Source organism: Theropithecus gelada, chromosome 4, assembly GCF_003255815.1.
Source record: "Theropithecus gelada isolate Dixy chromosome 4, Tgel_1.0, whole genome shotgun sequence".
Classification (NCBI taxonomy): Eukaryota; Metazoa; Chordata; class Mammalia; order Primates; family Cercopithecidae; genus Theropithecus; species Theropithecus gelada.
The window spans coordinates 56,974,856-56,981,334 of NC_037671.1; the positions used below are offsets into that span (position 1 = coordinate 56,974,856).

Below are 6,479 nucleotides of genomic sequence, written 5' to 3' on the forward strand. Positions count from 1 at the left end.
CTAGTGAGGATGATTTTGACCCAAGTTACTGTTTGAAGAGAAAACTGGAGGAGACTATTTCTAGTAGAATATTCTTTATCCTCTGGAGGGGCCTTTCACATGCCAACAACCTGACAGATGATGAAGAATGCATCATGACAAAACTGACCTCAAACTTTCAATAAGATTCACAATGTTATTCTTATTTGCAGATGCTTTTTAGCTACTACACTGCAATTTAGAAAACAATGACTCCAGGGAGAAGCATGGTCTACTATTTAGTGCATTGTGTAACATTAAGATCTACTGAAATTTGCTGGTTCTTTGAAATAAAATGAATCTTTAGTGCTTGACATTATCCTGCATCATAAATTGCTAAAGAACGGAATGAACTTTGACTGTCTTACCTTGAGAATAAGTACATTCACTTAAAGTATATAAGACAAATACTGGCTTAGATGAAGCTCCACCAGTACTCCCGGCCCCGCCTTTCGGACTGGGAGCTAGCCTGGCGCAGGCACTGAAGGCAGCGGCAGGGCCAGAGGCTCAGCGGCTCCCATGACTGAATATAAACTTGCGGTAGTTGGAGTTGGTGGCGTAAGCAAGAGTGCCTTGACGATACAGCTAATTCAGAATCATTTTGTGGACGAATATGAGCCAACAATAGAGGATTCCTACAGGAAGCAAGTAGTAATTGATGGAGAAACCTGTCTCTTGGATATTCTCGACACAGCAGGTCAAGAAGAGTACAATGCAATGAGGGACCAGTACATGAGGACTGGGTGGGGGGGGGGGAGGGGTTCTTTGTTTATTTGCCGTAAATAATATTAAATCATTTGAAGATATGCACAATTATAGAGAAGAAATAAAAAGATTTAAGGACTCTGAAGATGTGCCTTTGGTCGTAGTAGGAAATAAAATGTGATTTGCCTTCTAGAATAGTAGACACAAAACAGGCTTAGGACTTAGCAAGCAGTTAGGGGATTCCTTTTATTGAAACATCAGCAAAGACAAGACAGAGTGTTAATGATGCCTTCTATACATTAGTTTGAGAAATAAAGAAAAGATGAACAAAGATGATAAGAAGAAAAAGAAGTCAAAGACAAAGTGTATAATTATGTAAATACAATTTGTACTTTTTTCTTAAGACATACTTAAGTAAAAGTGATTTTTATACATTACACTAAATTATTAGCATTGTTTTAGCATTACCTAATTGTTTTTCTGCTCCATGCAAACTGTTAGTTTTTACCTTAAATGCTTATTTTAAAATGACAGCACAAACTTTTTTTTCCTCTAAGTGCCAGTATTACCAGAGTTTTGGTTTTCAAACTAGCAATGCCTGCGCAAAAGAAACTGAATACCTATGATTTCTGTCTTGGGTTTTTTGGCGCATGCAGTTGATTACTTCTTATTTTTCTTACCAATTGTGAACATCGGTGAGAAACAAATTAATGAAGCTTTTGAATCATCCCTATTCTGTGTTTTATCCAGTCACATAAATGGATTAATTACTAATTATAATTTCAGTTGAGGCTTTATAATTGGTTTTCCTGAAACGTTGAGGGAACACAAATTTATGGGCTTCCTGATGATCCTTCTTCTAGGCATCATGTCCTGTAGTTTGTCAACCCTGGTGAATGTAAAGTTACACTGTTCACAAAAGTTTTGTCCCCCTTACCACTGCTATTAGTCATGGTCACTCTCCCAAAAATATTATATTTTTTCTATAAAAAGAAAAAAATGGAAAAAATTACAAGGCAATGGAAACTATTATAAGGCCATTTCCTTTTCACATTAGATAAATTACTATAAAGACTCCTAATAGCTTTTCCTGTTAAGGCAGACCCAGTATGAAACTGGAATTATAGCAACCATTTTGGGGCTATATTTATATGGCACTAAATTTTTATAATAATTGAAAGAATTTTAACAGGTACAAAAAATTATCATAGGAATTAAATGTAGTCTCCCTGTGTCAGATTGCTCTTTCATAGTATAACTTTAAATCTTTTATTCAACTTCAGTCTTTGGAGATAGTTTTAATTCTGCTTGTGATATTAAAGATTGTTTGGGCCAGTCATAGCTTAGTAGGTGCTGAAGAGACCAAGGTTGCAAAGCCAGGCCCTGTGTGGATATTTGAGCTTCATAGAGAGTTTCACAGCATGGACTGTGTCCCCACGGTCATCCAGTGTTGTCATGCATTGGTTGGTCAAAATGGGGAAGGATTAGGACAGTTTGGATAGCTCAACAAGATACATTCTCATTCTGTGGTGGTCCTGCTGACAAACCAAGAGCACCGCTTTTGTTTTTAGAAAACAAACTCTTTCTTAAAAATTACTTTTAAATATTAACCCAAAAGTTGAGATTTTGGGGTGGTGGCGGGCCAAGACATTATTATTTTTTAAACAATGAAGTGAAAAAGCTTTAAAATCTCTAGGTTTGGCTAGTCTCTTAACAATGGTCAAATTAACATTTCATAAACACTTTTCAAGTCTGATCCATATTTAAGATTACTGCTTTAAAAATAAATATTAATAAAAACAATGCTTTTAATACACTTAAAATGTTACTTGTTTTAAAATACATGAAGTGAGATGGTGTGGTGAGATGAAAATATCACTGGACTAGAAGGAAGGTGACTTAGGTTCTAGATATGTGTCTTTTAGGACTCTGATTTAGAGGAAATCACTTACTATCCTTTTCTTCATGTTAAAAGAAGTCATCTCTGCCGGGCGTGGTGGCTCATGCCTGTAATCCCAGCACTTTGGGAGGCTGAGGTGGGCAGATCACAAGGTCAGGAGATTGAGACCATCCTGGCTAACACGGTGAAACCCCATCTCTACTAAAAATACAAAATATTAGCCAGGCGTGGTGGTGGGTGCCTGTAGTGCCAGCTACTCGGGAGGCTGAGGCAGGAGAATGGTGTGAACCCGGGAGGCGGAGCTTGCAGTGAGCCGAGATTGTGCCACTGCACTGCAGCCTGGGCGAGAGCAAAACTCCATCTCAAAAAAAAAAAAAAAAAAAGTCATCTCAAACTCTTTGCTTTTTTACAACTATATGATTTATATTCCGTTTACATAGGGTACGCTTATTTGTCAAGCTCAGCACAATCTGTAACTTTTTAACCTATATTACCATCTTCAGTGCCAATCTTGGGCAAAATTGTGCAAGAGGTAAAGTTTATATTTGAATATCCATTCTCATTTTAGGACTCTCCTTCCATATTAATGTCATCTTGCCTGCCTGCCTTCCACATGCCCCATGACTTTATGCAATTTTAATGCTTCTAATTCTCCTAACCATAACCTTTACTGCTTCTGTGGATATCGCCATGAAGGTTTCCCATAAAATCACATCAAAATCCCCTGCATCTTATTTCCTCAGGTCTCAGAAGAATCTGGCAGATATCATAATGGGATTTGACCTAATAGCTAACTTTCAGGTGGTGGCTGATCCTTTGAACACCTCTCTGCTGCCCAATTCATTAGTGACAGTAGGAATTTTCAAACCTGGTACGAACAGACAGAACCCTATCCAGTGGAAGGAGATTTTAATAACGATAGTGCTGAAAGAATTTCTTAGGTAATCTACAAGTAGGACTACCCCTGGTAACAGTAATACATTCTAACGTTTTAATAACGAGAAATCTTACAATGAAAAATATTTTAACATTTAATTCATAAAGCTTACTTTTTGTTTGTTTGTTTTTATTTGTTTTTTGGCAGGGTCAGAGTCTCACTCTGTCACCCAGGCTGGAACGCAGTGGTGTCATCTTGTCTCACTGTAACCTCCATCTCCCAGCTTCAAGAGATTCTCGTGCCTCAGCCTCCCGAGTAGCTGGGATTATAGGCATGTGCCACCATGCTCAGCTAATTTTTGTATTTTTAGTAGAGATGGGGTTTCACCCTATTGGCGAGGCTGGTCTGTAATTCCTGACCTCGAGTGATTCGCCCATCTCGGCCTCATAAAGCTTACTGTTTATTTCTTTAGAGGTAAAAACTATCTTAAGATTTCCGTTTGTCAAAAAGTCATGATTTCTTGATAATTATGTAGTAATATTTTTTATAACCAAGCAGTTAGTTTAAGGCTGAGTTTATATTTAATAACTTCTGTGTTAGTACTGGATAGCATGAATTCTGCATTGAGCAATTGAATAGCATACTACTGATAGCTGTCTGTCAAAAAATGAAAACTTCTTTCTAAAGATACTCACATGAGTTCTTGAAGAATAGTCACAACTAGACTAAGATTTGTGTTTTAGTTTAATAGTTTGAAGTGCCTGTTTGGGATAATGATAGGTAATTTAGATGAATTTAGGGGAAAAATAAGTTATCTGCAGAAATGTTGAGGGCCCATCCCCACCCCCCAGATAGAGCTAACTGGGTTACAATGTTTTATCCAGAAGTTTCCAATTCCACTGTCCTGTGTTTTCATGTTGAAAATACTTTTGCATTTTTTCTTTGAGTGCCAATTTCTTACTAGTACTATTGCTTAATGTAACATGTTTACCTGCAATGTATTTTGTGGAAACTGAAACATGCACATTTTGTACATCATGCTTTCTTTTGTGGGACATATGCAGTGTGATCCAATTGTTTTCCATCATTTGGTTGCACTGACCTAGGAATGTTGGTCATATCAAACATTAAAAATGACCACTCTTTTAACTGAAATTAACTTTTAAGTGGTTATAGGAGCATGTGCTGTGAAGTGATCTGAAATTTGCAATATTTTTGTCATGAACCATACAGCTCCTAATTATTATAATGTAATAAAAATAGTTACAGTAAAAAAGAAAAACAGAATTCTGATTCAGTAGTTCTGGGATGTGGCCAAAGTTTCTGCATTTCTCACATTCTTCCACGTGATAATGATAATACTGTTGCAAGGGGTCCAAGCTATACATGTTGAGGAGCAAAACTATATAGTTACTCACACAACATATCAAAGATTACACCACGTACAACGCACAAACACGCGCGCGCGCACACACACACACACACGTTTATTCCTGAGGAATTATTACCTATATGAAGTACATAATTCATTTGTCCTTGTAACTTTACACAGATTATTTTCTTTTTTCCTCTAATATAATAATCTTTCTCTTTCTTATCAACTAATACATTCCTGCCCCCAACACACTTTGTGCAACTTCATTTAAATAATAAACACTGAATCATAATTCTCTGAGGCAGGAATTGGATTCTCATTATTATCCACATTACTGAGATATTTTTGTTTAATGAATATGAGATGCTGCCCACAGGGGTCTTCCAATCCAGTCAGAGAGACAAAAATAATTGTCATAATATACTATGAAGATTAGAAACAGAATCATAGAAACTCTTAAAATTGTGTTCCTAAGATAATAGTTTTACATATATGGAATTTAATGGTTTCAAGTTCATAGACCTATGTTTAAAAACCCCAATGTCTTATCAAGAGAAAGGAGAAAGAAATGGGGGACAGTATGCTCTGTTAATGAAATAAACCGAACTCTGTAAAATATTTAAAGAGGTTTAGTCTGAGCCAAATATGAGTGACCATGGCCTGGAATAGAGTCTAAAGATGTCTTGAGAACATATGCCCTAGTCAATCAGGTTAAGCTTGGTTTTATACATTTTAGGTAGACAGAAGTTACAAGCCAAGACATAAGTTAATACATGTAAGGTATATCTTGATTTGGCCCAGAAAAGCAGGACATCTCAAAGCCAGGGACTTACAGGTAATAAATGGATTTAAAAATTTTCTAATTAGCAATTGGTTGAAATAATTAAGCTTAGGCTGGGTGCAATGGCTCATGCCTATAATCCCAACACTTTGGGAGGCTGAGACAGGTGGATCACCTGAGATCAGGAGTTCAAGACCAGTCTGACCAGCATGGTGAAACCCCATCTCTACCTTAAAATATATATATATAAATATATATATATAAATATATATAAAAATATATATAAATATATATAAAAATATATATATGTATAAAACTAAAAATTAGCCAGACGAGGTGGTGGGCACCTGTAACCTCAGCTACTTGGGAGGCTGAGGCAAGAGAATCTCTTGAAGCGGAGGTAGGAGTTTAGAGTGAGCTGAGATCATGCTACTGTACTCCAACTTGGGCAATAGAGCACTCCTTCTCAAAAAAATAAATAAATAAATAAAAAGAATTAAGCTTTGCCTAAAGAATTGAATCAGGGAAAGAAATGCTTGAATTAAGATAAGAAGGGTTAGGGGCGGAGCAAGATGGCCGAATAGGAACAGCTCCAGTCTCCAACTCCCAGCGCGAGCGACACAGAAGACCGGTGATTTCTGCATTTTCAACTGAGGTACTGGGTTCATCTCACTGGGGAGTGCCGGACGATCGGTGCTGGTCAGCTGCTGCAGCCCGACCAGCGAGAGCTGAAGCAGGGCGAGGCATCGCCTCACCTGGGAAGCGCAAGGGGGAAGGGAATCCCTTTTCCTAGCCAGGGGAACTGAGACACACAACACCTGGA

General features: G+C 37.4%; 1 pseudogene; it reads left to right on the forward strand.

Moving 5' to 3' along the window:
- The first annotated feature begins 537 nt into the window (after positions 1-537).
- On the forward strand, positions 538-1,102 carry LOC112623488 (annotated as a pseudogene).
- The last annotated feature ends 5,377 nt before the right edge of the window (positions 1,103-6,479 follow it).